At 39.8% G+C, this 17,999-nt stretch overlaps 1 protein-coding gene and 1 pseudogene across 6 annotated transcripts in view; one reads left to right on the top strand and one right to left on the bottom strand.

The window, feature by feature from the left end:
- JADE3 (jade family PHD finger 3) overlaps window positions 1-17,999 on the bottom strand; it is a 142,063-nt gene that overhangs the window by 118,555 nt on the left and 5,509 nt on the right. The gene's annotated exons all lie outside the window — the stretch shown is intronic.
- On the top strand, window positions 5,268-6,784 carry LOC114505694 (annotated as a pseudogene).

Raw genomic sequence — 17,999 nt, 5'->3', positions numbered from 1 at the left:
GTAGTAGTGGGTGACGGGATGAAACAAGGTGAAGGAAGTAGCCAAAGAACATACATGCATAACTCACAGACACAGACAACAAAGTGGTGATGGCCAGGGGGCAGGGTGAGGGCAGGAAATGGGTGGAAGTGGGCAAGGGGGAGAAAATGGGGACAGCTGTAATAGTGTCAACAATATAAATAAACAAACAAATAAATAAGTCTGGACCCTAATCATTAGTAAATACTGAGCCAAGCAAAGACTCATTCCCCTAGGGAACTAAATAACCCTTGGGTGGGCCTCCCAGTCAATGACAATGAAAGGACCTTCGATCATCCTTTTGCATTAAAGTTTTAAATAATTTCTATTAATAAGAGGGTTAATGGCTTATTTATGCCTAAGTCTAAGTCCTTGGAAGTAAAATGAAGGTTCTAGGGGGCCAGTCTTTAGAATAGCGTGGTAGCATTTATATATTTTACTTTACACAAGCATTCTAAAACAGTCATTTATCTTTCACACCAATCATAGCATCTTAGAAGTCATCTGAGATCCAGCCATCTCCTAGGGCAGGGGTGTCAAACTCATTTTCACTGGGGGCCACATCAGCCTCATGGTTGCCTTTAAAGGGCTGAATGTAATTTCAACTCCTTAACAGTTAAGGAGTAGTTACATTTATACAGTCCTAAAATTATTTCAGCCCTTTGAAGGCAACTGTGAGGCTGATGTGACCCTGGGTGAAAATGAGTTTGACACCCCTGTCCTAGAGTATAAATGCTTTCTTCAGCAGCCTTAACAGGTGATTACAGAGGAAGGAAATTAACATTACTGAATGCCAATTATGTGCAAATTTGTTTTTAAAGAGTCAAATTTCTTTTCTTACAGTAACATGCTACCTATACTTTTAGCCATTTATCAAATAAATGGATTTTAGCAAAATTGCCCCAAATCATACCTTAATTTAAAAATGTATACACAGTACATTTACCTTTTAATGTACAATTCAAATTCTGATGGATGTGTATGAATATAATTACCACCACAAACAAGATACGGAACAGTTCCAAGCATAACTGCTTTTAAAATGTCAATTAACCAATACATATTTATTTATAAGTAGCAGTCATTTTATTTGCTCATAATTCTGTGGGTCATCAATTTGAGCTACAATGAGCTCAGCAGTTCTTCTGCTAGTCTTTCCTACAGTCCTTCATGTGTTTACAAAGTCAGCTGGGAATGTGACTGAGGCTGAATATTTTAAGATGGCCTCATTCACATGTCTGATGATTGGCTATTGACTGGCCTCTCTCTCCACATCATCTCTCTTCCTCCAGCAGGCTAGCTGGGGCTTCTTCCCATGGGTGCTTCAGAGTTCCCAGGGAACAAGAAAGCTACAAGACTTCTTGAGACCTAGGTTCAGAAGTCACCCAGAATTACTCATGATGCATTTTATTGGCCAAAGCAAGTTATAAGTACAGCCCAAATTAAAGGAATAGAGAAAGAGACTCTACCTCTTGACAGGAAGAGCTGCAACGTCACACTGTTAAAGGGATATATTGTACGTACAGAGATGAAAGGACTTTGTGGCCATCAAGCACTCTATCACACCATCCTATTTGGGAAAAAATGAGTGTTGAGCTTATTTAGACCTGTGGGCCTTCACAGATGGAATGAACCATTGAGGTGAAAAAAAAAAAAAACTTTTCAGGAGTGAGTCCTGGTGAATGTGCAGGATGCAACAACCCAGGGGAATGTGGAGAACTTCAGGCAGAGGAAGTACAGACAGAGCAGCAGGATGGCTTATTACATTTAAACTGCAGTAAATGCACACTTGTGTGGAGTGGATAGAAAAGAAGATTTAAGAAGTAAAAGGTAAAAATGGTGAGAAAGGTTATGATTGGGTGTAGGGGACATTAACTGCTAGGCTCTCAGGAGTACAGATACCAATTACTGAATAGTGAGTGCATAAGGGTCATTGGTGGCCTAGTGGCAGGAGTGGAGATGGTATACAGAAGAGGCCTTTAGAGCCTGTGTCATTATGGACAACAGTCTGAAATGAAGTTGAGCTGGACCTGACCTGTAGTGGCACACAGATCACTGCAAGATAGCAGTCTAGAGATAGTTTCCCTAAAGGCAAGTGACTACATGGATTCTTCTAAAGGACATAATTGGAGCTTTTACAGACAGGTTTATTTAGAAGTACAAAAAATGTTTATTCTGCATTTAAATTGGTTATCCTACACAGAGCTCAATTTCGGTTCCTCCCTCCCTCTCTCTCTCTCTCTCTCACACACATGCACATGCACACACATACCCCTCCTGTATAAGATGGGAATTTCATGAGACATGTAGGATACAACTGTTTATAGTCAAAGTTTGTCTGTATTTGAAAAGAAAAAATTCCTAGTGCTCTTTAACATTTAAATGGGCAAGGACTAAGGGGGAATGCTAGAAACCATGATGGAGCCAGGGAAAATCTGCCTGCAGCTTTGACTGTAATCTACACTGTGATGCCACGTTCTGCTCAGGCAGACTGCATAGCCACACTTCACAGCAGCAGCATGGCAAAATATCAGTTTTCTTTTGATAGTATGCAAAATGCATATTTCTTTTCCAAACTATGACTTTCCATAGGACTTATCTGGCCATTAGAACATATCATGTTATTTTTAAACACAAAATCAGAATTTATGTGTAGTTAATTAAACATCAGGCAGCAATTCTTTCAGGTATTTGTGGGAGACAGGATGTAAACAATTTGAGAGTTCCCTATTAATCAGGGAGTGGCAGTCTAGTTGTAAACCTTCAGGCCATGTGTATACAAAATAGGTCACAGAGTGAGGAAGTATAGCAGTAGGTGCCAAAGTTGACTGGAAAAGACAGGACTTAACGAGGGCATATGGAGTAGGGAATGGCATCCAAATGAGTGGAGGTTTGGGAGGAGAGGAGACTCTTACTGAGCTAGAATTTGCAAGGATTTGCAAGAATTGATTCCAGTAGGATTAGCAGAACAAGAAGGATGTTCCAATTGTGAGGAAAGGCTCCAGGTAAACCTGAGTGTTGGAATGTTGGTGGTACTGGGGGGAGATGAGACAGTAAGGAAACAGTTCAGAGATGACATACCAGATTGTGTGCTCAAGACTTCTTGTTCCACCCAGTTTCCCCTGGAATCCCAGGTGAAGAATTGTCCTCAGTTGATGGATTGTGTCACGTGAAAACATTACAAAACAATTGAAGTAACGGACATTTAAGTTCCTCTTTCCACATACTGTGTTTCATCCATTGTCTAGTAAGTGAATAGTTAGCCCTTTGTGCATACCTCATAGGATAAGGAGACATTCTCCAGGGGAAAACACATCCCTTGATAATTGCTCAGACTGAGGTAGACCATACTATACAGCAGTTATGCAAGCAAGGGGCCTTCATTGCATTTTCTAATGACACAGTACTCTAGGGAGAGATTTGAATGGTCATACCAAACTTTTGCAATTCTCTCCTCAATACTAGGGAAAGTTTCCTGTAAAAAGATGTGTTTTAAGTAAGATATTGTAGGATCTGAGAAATTGTAGATGGTTCACATCATGGGAGCTCCAAAAAATCATGCCTCATCAAGTGTCCTCAACAGTTACCTTTTTAAAAGTATAAAAATAATATTGAGTGATATCCAAATTACTTTCTTTGGGGTAAGGTACTCGGGCTACCACATTTGAGGAGTGCCAAGCCTGCTGCCTGGTATGGAGCAAGCACTCAATGAGTGTTAGTTAATTCTGAGCTACTTTTTGCAGTTTGTTTATACAAGATAGCAATATATTAACTTTTGGTGAGCATGATTCTTTAACATTGGGATGGCAAGTAAAACCATCAAAATTGGAAACCTGATCCATCCTTTAGATGTTATATAGGACTCCCATACATCTATGTCCCTAAACTTTTTCACCTGAGGACAACAGAGATTTCCCCCATGTATAGCATGCTTTGAAGGCTTGCCTACCAAACACACCATATTATGGATCACTTAATTTCTTTATTTTAATTAATCAAGGGCAAATGTTTCTGACAAGAAAAGGGTTCTGTTAAACATGAGATAATAATAGTATATTTGGTATTCTACAGATTGCCCAGCATTTCATCCTTAATATATTATATTAAGGATATAATATATCCTTAATATATTAACTTGACACAACAATCCCAGTGGTTAGTATTATTATCTTCATTCTACAAATGAGGAAACTGAGGCCAAAGAGGTTAAACTCACCAGGGTTGCATGGCAAGTAAGAAGCAGAAGTAGGATGCAAGCAACTTGGGTCTTTGCCACTCTGTCCATTCTAGCATTCAAACTCCAGCTAACTAGTCTTACCATAAATGCTAGTATATAATTCTAGCAATCTCACTCTCAGGTTTTTACTCTAGGGATGCAAATTTATGTATACTATCATGTAAATTTTTATAGCAGTTCTATTTATAATTAACAAAAACTGATAACAACCCAAATGTGGTATGTTTATACAGTGGAATACAACTCAACAATAAAAAGGGTACAAACTATTGATATATACTACTTGGATGAATCTCAAAACCATTATGCTGAGTGAAAAAAAAGCAAGACTCAAAAGATTATACAGTCTGACTCCATTTATGTGACATCCACAAAGTGACAAAACTATACTTATGGAGCACAGATCAGTGACTGCCAAGGTTTTGTGGGGGGGGGGCGGAGAATGTGACTAGAGGTAGCACAGAGGAGTTTTATTGGGGTGATAGAAGTGTTTTGTACTGCAACTGTGGTGATGGTTACACTGACCGATAAATGTGTCAAAATCCACAAAACTATATACATCCTCCAATAGTCAATTTTACTGTATAATAATTTTTAAAAAGAGGCAATATTTCATCTTCTTTTCAGTATCAATTTCTGTATTTTCCAGTTATAGTAGACTTTTATAGTTCTACCTACTACTAACAAGTTTTCAGATTTAAAAATTATAATTTTCACTATAATGTGAAGCAAAAGCCATTATCAGGCTATATACCCAAACTCAATGATGATAGTTATCTCTTTTTTATCCTCACTCAAGGACATTTTTTTTTATTGCTTTTAGAGAGAGAGAAGGGAGAGAGAGAAACATCAATGGGAGAAAGAACCTTCTGGCTATGAGACGATACTCCAACTGAGCCACATCAGCCAGGGCCAACAGTTCTCTTTAAAAAAACACTCCTTACCTTTTTCCACAATGAGCTTGCTGCCAGAACACAGGTGTTGTGAAAACCACCACTAAATCTAAGTCAAAATGGGAAAGGAAAAAACTCATCAACATCGTCATTGGACATGTAGATTCAGCCAAGTCTACCACTACTGGTGGGATTGACAAAAGAATCACTAAAAAAATTGAGAAGGAGGCTCCTGAACTGGGAAAGTGCTCCTTCAAATATGCCTGAGTCTTCAATAGACTGAAAGGTGAATGTGAGCGTGGTATCACCACTGGTATCTCCCTGTGGGAAATAGAGACCAGCAAGTATTATGTGACAATCACCGGTGCCCCAGGACACAGAAACTTTATCAAAACCATGATTATAGGCATATCTCAAGCTGACTGTGCTGTCCTGATTGTTGCTGCTGGTGTTGCTGAATCTGAAGTGGGTATCTTCAAGAATGAGACCTGTGAGCATGCCCTTCTAGCTTACACACCACTGAACCACCCTACAGCCACAAGAGATATGAGGAAATCATTAAGAAAGTCAGCACCTACATTAAGAAAATTGGCTACAACCTTGACAGAGCAGCATTTGTGCCAGTTTCTGGTTGGAATGTTGACAACAGGCTGGGGCCATGTGCTAACATGCTTAGGTTCAAGAGATTAATAGTCACCCATAAGGATGGTAATGTCAGTGGAACCACATGCTTGAAGCTCTGGATTGCATCCTGTCACCAACTCCTCTAACTGACAAGCCCTGCATCTGCCCTTCCAGGACTTCTGCAAAATTGGTGGTATTGGTACTGTCTTTGTGGGTTAAGTGGGGATTGGTGTTCTCAAACCCTGCATGGTGGTCACCTTTGCTCCAGTTAGTGTTATAACTGAAGGCTGTTGAAATGCACCATGAGGTTTTGAATGAAGCTCTTCCTGGAGACAATGTGGGCTTTAATGTCAAGAATGTGTCTATCAAAAAATGGTTGTCATGGCAATGTGGTTGGTGACAGCAATAATGGCCCACCAATAGAAGCAGCTGGCTTCCCGGCTCAGGTGATTATCCTGAACCATGGAGGCCAAATGAGTGCCGATATGTACCTGTGTTGGACTGTCATCTAGCTCACATTGCTTGCAAATTTTCTGAGGTAAAGAGGACGACACTGTCATTTTGGGAAAAAGTTGGAAGAGAGCCTGAAGTTTCTGAAATCTGGCGATGCTGCCATCATTAATATGGTTCCTGGCAAGCCCATGCATGTTGAGAGTTTCTCTGACTATCCTCCTCTGGGCTGTTTTGCTATTTGTGATATGATATAGACATTTGCTGTGGGTGACATCAAAGCAGTGGACAAGAAGGCAGCTGGAGCTGGCAAAGTCATCAATCCTGCCCAGCGACTCAGAAGGCTAAATAAATATTACTCCCAATATCACCACCCTAGTCTTAATCAGTGGTGGAAGAATGGTCTCAGAGCTGTTTCTCTCAATTGGCCATTTAAGTTTAACAGTAACAAGACTGGTTAATGGTTATCATGCCATATAAAGCCTTTGAAAGGAAAAGAGAATGTTTTTAGACCATTTGTTTTTTTTGTGTGTGTGCGTGACAGTTTTTAAGTTATTAGTTTTTAAAACTAGTACTTTTTTAAAATAGTTTTTTTTTAAGAGAGAGGGGAAGGGAGGGAGAAAGTGGGAGAGGAACATCGATGTGAGAGAGAAACATTGATCAATTGCCTCTCACATGCACCCTGACCAGGTACCAAGCCCACAACCTAGGCATGTGCCCCCAATTGAACTGGTGACATTTTGCTTTATAGGACCACACCCAACCAACTGAGCCACACTGGTCAGGGCATCAAACCAGTACACTTTAATAGAAACAACTTGATCAAAAATCTATCACAGACTTTTGAGACCCATTAAAACAAAAGTTTAATGAGAAAATAAATACACAAATAAATAACCCTTAAAAGTTAAATGAATTTGGGTGCTTATCCTCTGAAAAACAAAAGTATTTTTGCAAACTATTAGATAGCATGATATTTGATATAGCAATTTGCATAATAAAAATAAGAAATCAGAATTAATCCTGGGATTAAGAATGTGATGGAACAAGGATTTCATAAGAATGATACAGACAACCATGGTTCTTTTCTACAACTTTTCAATTTTTACTAGAACACATTCATGTATCTCCAGTATAATTAAAAATATAATTTAAAAAATAATTTAAATCTCAGATATTTCACGAAGAAACTTTTTTACTGACTTGTCCCTTAGAGCAAGGGACATAAAGAAAAGAATAAACAAATGGGACCTCATCAAAATTAAAAGCTTCTGCACAGCTAAAGAAAACAGTATCAAAATTAAAAGAGAATCAACTGTATGGGAGAACATATTTGCCAATGATACCTCAGACAAGGGTTTAATCTCCAAAATATATAAAGAACTTACAAGACTGCACTCTAAGAAGACAAGGAATCCAATTAAAAAGTGGGCAAAGGACTTGAACAGACACTTCTCCAAGGAGGACATACAGAAAATCCAAGGACACATGAAACAATGTTCAATATCGCTAGCTATCAGAGAGATGCAAATTAAAACCACAATGAGATACCACTTCACACCAGACAGAATGGCCATCATAAACAAAGCAACAAACAACAATTGTTTGAGAGGTTGTGGAGAAAAGGGGACCCTAGTGCACTGCTGGTGGGACTGCAGACTGGTACAACCACTATGGAAAGCAGTATGGAACATCCTCAGAAAACTAAAAATGGATCTGCCTTTTGACCCTGCAATTCCACTGCTGGGACTCTATCCTAAGAAAACTAAAACACCAATCCAAAAGAACCTATGCATCCCAATGTTCATAGCAGCACAATTTACAATAGCTAAATGCTGGAAGCAACCAAGATGCCCATCAGTAAATGAATGGATCAAAAAACTATGGTACATTTACACAGTGGAATTCTATGCAGCAGAAAGAAAGAAGGAGCTCCTACCCTTTGCAACAGCGTGGATGGAGCTGGAAAACATTATGCTAAGCGAAACAAGCCAGGCAGTGAAAGACAAATACCATATGATCTCAGCTTTAACAGGAACCTAAATAACAAAACAAAGAAACAAGCAAAATATAACCAAAGACACTGACATAGAGGCCAGGCTGACAGTGCCCACAGAAGAGAGTAGAGGGAATTTAAGGGGACAGTGGGAAGGGTTCACAGGAACAAACTTAAAGGATACATGGTCATAAACTAGGGGGAGGGTGGTAATGGGAGGGAAGTGGGGAGAGGTGGGAGGGGGGACTGGATTGGGAGTAAAAAGGAGAAAACTATTTGAACAATGATTAAAATAAAAAAACAAAATAAATAAAAATAAAAAATAATTAAAAAAATCCTTCTAGGTTGAAATGAAGATATTTCCCAAGTTGCAATATCCTTCCATCCACAGGGCTTCCATTGTCTTTGGGAACCCCTTGGTTATTCCATTATGAGGTCAAGCTTGTATTCTACTCAATACCTAGTGCCTCACACATAGTACAATGGGCACTCAACGAGTATTTGCTAAACTGAATCGCATCTGGAAATGTGAGGAATAGAAGTGACAAACACGTGGCTACTAACAAAACCTATAATCTAGAAAGTCTAAATCATATTCTAATTTTGAATAAGGCAAATTATTACTGAGTGCTAACAATGTGCTCAGTAATTACAAAGGCATACATAAAATGTTGGGAGTGAGCAAGGCAAACATAACATACCGCCAGTGGTGTACAAGATTTTTTAAAAAGATGCCCTGGCTGGCATAGCTCAGTGGATTGAGCGCAGGCTGCAAACCAAAGTGTCGCAGGTTTGATTCCCAGCCAGGGTACATGCCTGGGTTGCAGGCCATGACCCCCTGCAACCGCACATTGATGTTTCTCCCTCTCTCTCTATCTCCCTCCCTTCCCTCTCTAAAAATAAATTAAAAAATAAAATATTTTAAAAAAGATTATATTTATGTATTTATTTTTAGAGAGAGAGGAAGGGAGGGAGAAAGAGAGGGTGAGAAATATCAATGTGTGGTTGCCTCTCACATAGCCCCCACTGGAGACCTGGCCCACAACCCAGGCATGTGCCTTGACTGGGAATCAAACTGGCGACCTTTTGGTTCACCACTGAGCCCACACTCAATCCACTGAGCTACACCAGCCAGGCAAGATTTTAAAGCCTAAAATAGGCAGGACCCAAACCAGAATCAATTATCCCTGCCTCTCTGGCCATAAAACTATAATATTCAAAAGGGTGAGAAAAAAAATAAGGAGAAAACCAACCTGTACTGAGTTTTATGTGTTTTGCATTGCATTAGACATTCATGTAGATTAGAATTTATATTAGGACTCAGGTTTCAGCTCTGATATGTGAAGCACTGGGAAGCCCATTCCCACCCTTCCAAGAAAAAAAGCTAGAAAAACTCTTTGACCTATCTGAGAAGCAAGGTTACAGGGCAAACCACCATCTCCATATCTGAAGAGCCAGGTGCCTGCACACATCGTCTGAGCAAATAAACTGGTAGGAAGATTAAACTAGAAATTCTGATAAATTATTGAAAGCCAAAGTATAGGATGTCATAAAAGTACAAAACTCCTGGGCTACACATGGGTGAGGGCAGGTATTTTCATCTTTTTACAAATTTTTCCTACAGGAACCCCACTAGATTTTTACAGGGAGGTTGGGAAAAATCCCAGAGAAAGCTTTTCATCATTATGCTGGTTGGCTGAGAAAAACAGCACCCATTGTGAAATTTACCCAGGCCCCTTTCCTTTATCTCCAGTACAGAACAAAAGCCTTAAACTGAAGGGGGAAGGGCTTAAAACCCATGGCTTAAAGACACTGGTGTCTTCACTGCAGCAGGAGAAAAGGAACAGGCAAAAAAGGAAAAGGAGCTCACTCCTGGAGGAGGGGCAGGAGATCTTGTAAAGGACACACTCAAGACCCAGGTTCCAGTACCTGCCTAAGTTTTAGGCTTAATCAAATCATCAGAGAACTCCTTACCCCCCCCACCAACCACCACCTGGCATATCAGCTACATGGTTAGTAACAGTGGAATACAACTGGGAGGGCTGTAAGGGACAACTCTTGGGAAACAGCACAAAGGAAAAACCCAAAGCCAAGTAGGAGGCATAAAAAGGTATCACTAGAGGAATCAGAAATCTCTGATGCCCATTGCAAAAACAAACATCAAATATAACCCAACTCCCCCTGCCTAGGTTAACTCAAGTACCCACACTAAAGGCCTAGTGGAAAGGAAACCTGTGTTCTTCTCCAAAAATATCAATTATTTACCTCAGTATTTCCTGCCCACATTCAGTTTTCAACATATTTATGAGGCATAATGAAAGGCGAGGTAATATTCCAAGTGACAAAGCAATCATCAGATCCAGACTCAGTATGACACAGATGTTGGGGCTATCAGAAATGAAAATTAAAATTATGATTAATATGTAAAGACTCTAGTGGAAAAAGGAGATAAATGCAAAACAAATGAACAATTTCAGAGAAATAAAAACTATAAGAAGGAATCAGCGGGAAATGCTAGAAGTAAAAAAAGAAACACAGGGAAAAAAATGCTAAACAGCAAATTGACATAGCCAAAGAAAGAATCAGTGAGAATGAAGGTCAAGTTTATTGATCAGGTCAACAATATTAAAACACACCCTGGCTGGTGTGGTTCAGTGGACTGAGTGCAAGCCTGTGAACCAAAGCGTTGCCGGTTTGATTCCCAGTCAGGGCATATGCCTGGGTTGCAGGCCAGGTCCCCCAGTACAGGGTGTGTAAGAGAGGCAATCACACATTGATGTTTCACCCCTCTTTTTCTCCCTCCTTTCCCCTCTCTCTAAAAATAAATAAATAAAATCTTTTTAAAAATTAAATTAAAACAAAAAGAGATGAAAGAGTGAAAAAAACAGAACATTGCATACGAAAACGGGTTCAATATCAAACAGCCTAGCATACTTGCAATTAGAATCCCAGAAGGAGAAGGGGGGAAATGGGGCACAAGAATTATTTGAAGAAATAATGGCTGAGTACATTTCCAAAATTCTTGATAGACAACAAACCATAGATACACCAACCAGGATAAACAGAAAAGAACACCAACCAGGATAAACAGAAAAGAAATAAAAGAGCCACACCAAGGCAAAGACAGACTTTGAAGGCATCCATAGGAAAAGAGACATGTTAACTACAGAGGAACATGGGTAAGAATTACAGCAAACTTATCAAAAACCACATAAACAAAGCAACGGTGGAGTTATATGTTGAAAGAGGGAAAACAATTGTCAACTCAATTCCATATCCCATGAAAATATCCTTCAAAAGTGAAGAAAAAAAATGAAGGCTTTCTCAGACAAACAAAACAAAACAAAAAAATTTACTGCCAGCAGAGCTGGCAATAAAAAAAATGTTAAAGGAAAATTCTTTAGGTAGAAACATTATGATTAAGGTGAAAACTTGGATTAGCATAAAGAAATGAGCATTAGAAAAAGAATAAATTATGGTAGAATATTTTATTTTCAAAATGTTTGAAAAGCCAATTTCCCAGACATTAACCAAGGGCCAATCTTGCAAGCAGGCCTCCTAAAGACAGCAAACAGCCTCACGTCTACTGTTTACTCTTTTCAGCACAAAAGAGTATATCTTTTTAAAAACCTACAGCTTAGATCATACTTTTTTATTTTTTTTATTTTATTGATTATGCTATTACAGTTGTCCCATTTCCCCCCTTCTCTCCCCTCCCCCCTGTACCCCCTCCCACCCACATTTCCCCCTATAGTTCATGTCCATGTGTCATATTTATGAGTTCTTTAGTTTCTACATTTCCCGTACTATTCTTGCCCTCCCCCTATCTAATTTCAACCTACATTCTATGCTACTTATTCTCTATACCTTTTCCCCCTCTCTCCTCCTCCCACCCCCCTGCTGCTAACCCTCCATGTGCCCTCCATTTCTGTGGTTCTGTTCCTGTTCTAATTGTTTACTTAGTTTCTTTTGGTTTTGCTTTAGGTGTGGTTGTTGATATTTGTGAGTTTGCTGTCCTTTTACTATACATGTCTTTTCTTTATCTTCTTTTCTTAGATAAGTCCCTTTAGCATTTCATAAAATAAGGGCTTGGTGATGATGAACTCCTTTAACTTGACCTTATCTGAGAAGCACTTTATCTGCCCTTCCATTCTAAATGAGAGCTTTGCTGGATAGAGCAATCTGGGATGTAGGTCCTTGTCTTTCATGACTTGGAATATTTCTTTCCAGCCCCTTCTTGCCTGTAAGGTCTGTTTGGAGAAATCAGCTGACAGTCTGATGGGAACTCCTTTGTAGGTGACTGTCCCCTTACCTCTTGCTGCTTCTAGGATTCTCTCCTTCGTTTTTACCTTGGCTAATGTAATTATGATGTGCCTTGGTGTGTTTCTTCTTGGGTCCAACTTCTTTGGGGCTCTCTGAGCTTCTTGGATTTCTTGGAAGACTGTTCCCTTTGCCAGATTGGGGAAGTTCTCCTTTATTATTTGTTCAAATATGTGCTCAATCTGTTGCTTTTCCCCTTCCGATTCTGGCACCCCTATAATTCGGATATTGGAACGTTTAAAGGTGTCTTGGATGCTCTTAATCTTTTCCTCAATTTTTTGAATTCTTATTTCATCATGCTTTCCTGCTTGGTTGATTCTATCTTCCTTCTGGTCCACTGTATTGTTTTGAGACTCATATTCCTTCCTTTCACTATTGGCTCTCCTCCGTGTGTCTTCCTGCATTTGTTTTATGGTACTCTGCATTCTTTCATCTAAATTTCGTCCAAAATCCACCAGTTCCGTGAGCTTTCTGATCACCAGTGTTTTGAACTGCGCATCTGATAGATTGGCTAATTCTTGGTCGCTCAAAAGGATGAGTCCTGGGGGACTGATTTGCTCTGTTGGAAACATGGTTGTTTTTGTTTTTGTTTTTTCCCCCTTTCTCTCCTTTTTTTTTTTTTTTCTTTTTTCCGGCCTGGTTGCTCTTGTTACGGTGGGGGGGCGGAGCCTTAGGTGCTCACCGGGGCTGGGCACCCGTCACTAGATTGTGACGTTATACGTGGGGGTGGGGCGGGAGCAGGAGCGGGACGGGAGAAAACAATGGCGGTAGTTCCGTTCCCCTGGACTCAGACCCTTGTCTGGGTTTCTGGCTGCGAGCTCTGCCCTGGTCCACAATCGCTACCCCTCTGGGTCTGCCAGCCACAGCTTGCGTACTCAGGGATCACCGCTGCCTTCTTGCGCGCCCGATGTCTTTTGTGCCGATTTCGCGCCAAACCTTCCCCCAACCTCCGCGCGCCGCCGACCCGAGCCAGCCCTGCGCCCGCCGGCTCGTCTTCTCCTACCAGTCCGGATGAACGCGTCTACTTCAACTTCTTGGCTGCCCGACTTCCATTCAGATAAATCCTCTGCCGGATCTGGGTGTTATTCTGATAGTAAATTATTGTTGTAAATTATTGGTTTTCTAATCTTGGTTGTACGAGGGAGGTACGGTGCGACCACCTATTCCTCCATCTTGCCGGAAGTCCCTAGATCATACTTAGTGATGAGAGAGAGAATGCCTTCCAAGATTGGAACAAGTTAAGCATGTTTTCTCTCACCACTACAATTCTGTTAAAAAAGAAAAAAAGTGTGCCCTGGCTGGCGTAGCTCAATGGATTGAGCGCGGGCTGGGAACCAAAGTGTCCTAGGTTCGATTCCTAGCCAGAGTACATGCCTGGGTTGCAGGACATAACCCCCAGCAACCACACATTGATGTCTGTCTGTCTGTCTGTCTGTCTCTCTCTCCCCCTCCCTCCCTTCCCTCTCTAAAAATAAATTTAAAAATCTTAAAAAAAAAGAAGTTTAGCCCTGGCTGGTGTAGCTCAGTGGATTGAGCTCGGGCTGCGAACCAAAGTGTCGCAGGTTCGATTCCCAGTCAGGGTACATGCCTAGGTTACAGGCCATGACCCCCAGCAACCGCACATTGATGTTTCTCTCTCTCTCTTTCTCTGTCTCCCTCCCTTCCCTCTCTAAAAAAAAAAAAAGAAGTTTAAAAAAAAAGAAAAAAGTAAGAGCACTCATATTACCTGATTTCAAGACTTACTATAAAGCTACACTAATCAAGACTTTGTGATAATGGCAAAATGATAGACACAGATCAATGCAACATAACAGAGAGCCTAGGAATAGACCCACACAAGCACAGTCATATTTTTGACACAGGTGCAAAAACAATTTAATGGAGAAAGTCTTCTCAACAAGTGATTCTTGAGCTACAGGACTAGCATTTGCAGGAAAATGAACCTTGACATACAGCTCACATGCATGACTGGTGGGAATGCAAAATGGTATAACTGCATTTGGAAGACAGTTTGGCTGTTTCTTATAAAAATTCAGCAATCTCACTCCTAGGTACTTACCCAAATGAAGTGAAAACTTACATTTACACAAAAACTTGTATGCTAATGTTAACTGCAGCTTTATTCATAATTGCCAAGAACTAGAAGCAGCCAAATTGTCCTTCAACCAGTGAATTGAACAAATGGTGCTACATCCATACAATGGAATGTTAGTCAGTGATAAAAGGAACAGGCTATTAATTCATATAATATGAATGAGTCAAGTAAAACAGGGGTCCTCAACCTCCCTCCTCCCCACCTGTGGACACCAGTGGCACTATGAGCTCTGCCTCTTGTCTCCCACCCCACCACCCACCCCATCTGTGGAAAAATTTTCTTCCACAGAACTCGGTGCCAAAAAGGTTGGGGATCACTGAAAAGAAGCCAGACCAAAAAAAGTACATATTGTATGAGTCCACTCACATGACATTTTGGAAAAGGCAGGACTATAGTAAAAAATTCAGAAGTACACTATTTTGAGGCACTTCTAGGAAACAAAACTGACAGGATATATCTATATTTATATTTATATTTATATTTAATCTGTGTGTGTGTGTGTGTGTGTGTATAGATATATATAAATAGAGATAGCTCTGGCAAGGTCAGCTTAGGTGGGAGTCCATGGAAGTTCACATCACCATCACCATACACTATCTCTCTTTAAATCAATGTATTTAATTTTTAAAATAGGGTAGTATGTGCACATGGCTTAAAATTCAAAAAGTATATAAAAATTATATGCAGTGAAAAGTCTCCCTCCATCCCTCTACCCCAGCCATGTATGACTCCAAATTATCAGTGTCTTGAATATCCTTCCAGAAATATTTTATGTCTATGTATGCAAAAATGTGCTTGCATGTATTATTGCTCCCACTATCTATTTTACACAAATGGTAGCATATACTACACACCATTCTGTTTCTTGCTTTTTTTCATTTTGTAGATCTTGGAGATCATACAATATCAGTGTAATATTCTAATGTACAATCAAGCCTCGATTGATACTTTGGATATTATGGGTCTTTTGCTATTATAAGCAATCAATACTCCAAGTAACATACAAATATTTGTTGAATTCCTATAAGTGTTTGCTGGGTCAAATGACATGTGCATTTATAATTTTGATTTAATTTTTATATAGTTCCAAGTCACTGACTTTGAAAATGTCAGAGATTTTTCATTTTTAACTTTTATCCTAGGTGAAAAGAAGGGAAGCTGAGATTCTATCACCAGGCAATTTTCTGGAGTAATGTACACTCTATAAGATGTACAATGTGAGCCTTAGAATGTACACTCTTAAGTTTCCCACACATACTTCCTAGGATCCGGTTGCATTTTCATGCAATACATTTCAGGCCACAAGCTGGTTATAAAGCCCATTTTAGTTATATCAAAGGTGTTACTTCTGAAATCTTCACAATCACAAGGCCAAATTGCTGGCTGCTGGCCACTCACTTCACAGCACAGTATTGGATACTTCCCTGCAATCACAAGGAGATTTTTAAATGTCGAGCAAGTAAAACATCTGCAGAGAATCCTTTGTCCTTGTTACAATGCCCACATAAGGATTTCTTCTCTTAGGTAAAAACTATAAATCATATAATAAAGGTTATGAGGAAAGGGTGCAAAAGTTTCTCTCATTTTTCAGGTAGTGATGGATTCCCAACTGTCTTTTTCTTGACTACAAACTCTAGTATAGCCTAGTACACTACAATTTTTGTCATAAGCTTGAACAGTCAGACAGAGACAAATACCACATGATTTAACTTATATGTGGAATCTAAAGAACAAAATGAATGAACAAACAAAACTGAAACAGACTCACAGACACAAAGTGAACTGGTGGTTGCCAAAGGGGAGGAGTGTTCAGGGACTGGGTGAAAACATGAAGGAATTAAGAAGCACAAATTGGTAGTTACAAAATAGTCATGGGGACATAAGAAAAGCATAGAGAATATAGCCTGTAGTATTGCAGTAACTATGGTGCCATTGGGGTACTGGAAATATTGAGGGGAACACTATATAAAGTATATGATTGTCTAACCACTAAGTTGTACACCTGAAACCAATACAAAATAAATTGAAAGAATAAAAAGTTTGAACAGGAGGCTGAGGAAACCCAGGGGTGGGGCTCCTTTCATAACAGCCACACAAGATCAGTGAGCAATCAAGCCACTTACAAGAATATCTATGTCCAGAGCCACATTGTCTCCCTTTGGTTTCCTCATGGAAAAACCATCATTCAGCTCCACGTTCACTAAAAGAGTAGATAGAAGGAAGGTAACACAATCATTATTTAGTCTTAAGAACACACTACATTTAGATTTATCAAAGGAAAAGAGGTTACATTCATTAATAATTATTATGCATTACGACAGTAATGCCCCCCCAAATTTTTCATATCTCCTCATATGCATATCTTTGGATGGTCCCCTCCCATTATGACTCCGGGCTTGACCATGAAGGCACTCCTATGCTTTGGCTGACAGAACAATATCAGATGTGACACAAGAAGACACTTGAGAACTGCTTTGGCACTGATGATTGCTCTTGCTTGCTGCTGTTTGTATCTTTGAGACCACCATGTTAGGAAGTCCAGACTAGACAGCTGGAGGAGATGAGCCACCCTAGCTTAGGTTCTCCTAGATCAACCAGTCTGCCAACCACCAGATCACCCACACCCAAACCTAACTGACACAAGCTATTTCGAAGTAAATATGTTTGTCACCTGATACACATGGAAAAGGGAACAGCACAATGGTTTTCCCCATGAAGTTTAGTTTGCATATAAGAAATAGCTTCAGCCCTGGCTGGCATAGCTCAGTGGATTGAACATGGGCTGGGAACCAAAGTGTCCCAGGTTCGATTCCCAGCTAGGGTACATTCCTGGGTTGCAGGCCATAACCCCCAGCAACTGCACATTGATGTTTTCTCTTCTCTTCTCTTCTCTTCTCTTCTCTTCTCTTCTCTTCTCTTCTCTTCTCTCTCTCTCCCTCTCTCTCTCCCCCATTCCCTCCCTAAAAATAAATAAATAAAATCTTAAAAAAAAAGAAATAGCTTCAAACAGAAAAACCTCCAGTACCTGGATTAGAATAAATAAATATGTAAGTATTGAAAAATGCCTAAGTCTTCCCAGAGTCTCACAAATGTGCTGTCTGCCATCACAGATGGCACATACCAAAAAAACAAAAACCATAAAAAATTTCCATTTAGTCACTGAACCATCTTTGTCATGATATATTTAAATCAAAGTCTTATACTCAACAGTTCCATTTGTAACACTGAACAACAACTCAGGTTTCCAGGAATTTTTCTCCCAATTCTACATTTTTACCCCATTTGACAAGGCCTGGTGAAAGCTGAAAGAGTTCCTTAATGCAGCCTAAAAAGTATCAGATATATGAGACTAGTTAAACCTCCTTC

This window comes from Phyllostomus discolor, chromosome X (assembly GCF_004126475.2).
Source record: "Phyllostomus discolor isolate MPI-MPIP mPhyDis1 chromosome X, mPhyDis1.pri.v3, whole genome shotgun sequence".
Taxonomy (NCBI): Eukaryota; Metazoa; Chordata; class Mammalia; order Chiroptera; family Phyllostomidae; genus Phyllostomus; species Phyllostomus discolor.
This window is presented reverse-complemented; position numbering and strand designations above follow the sequence as displayed.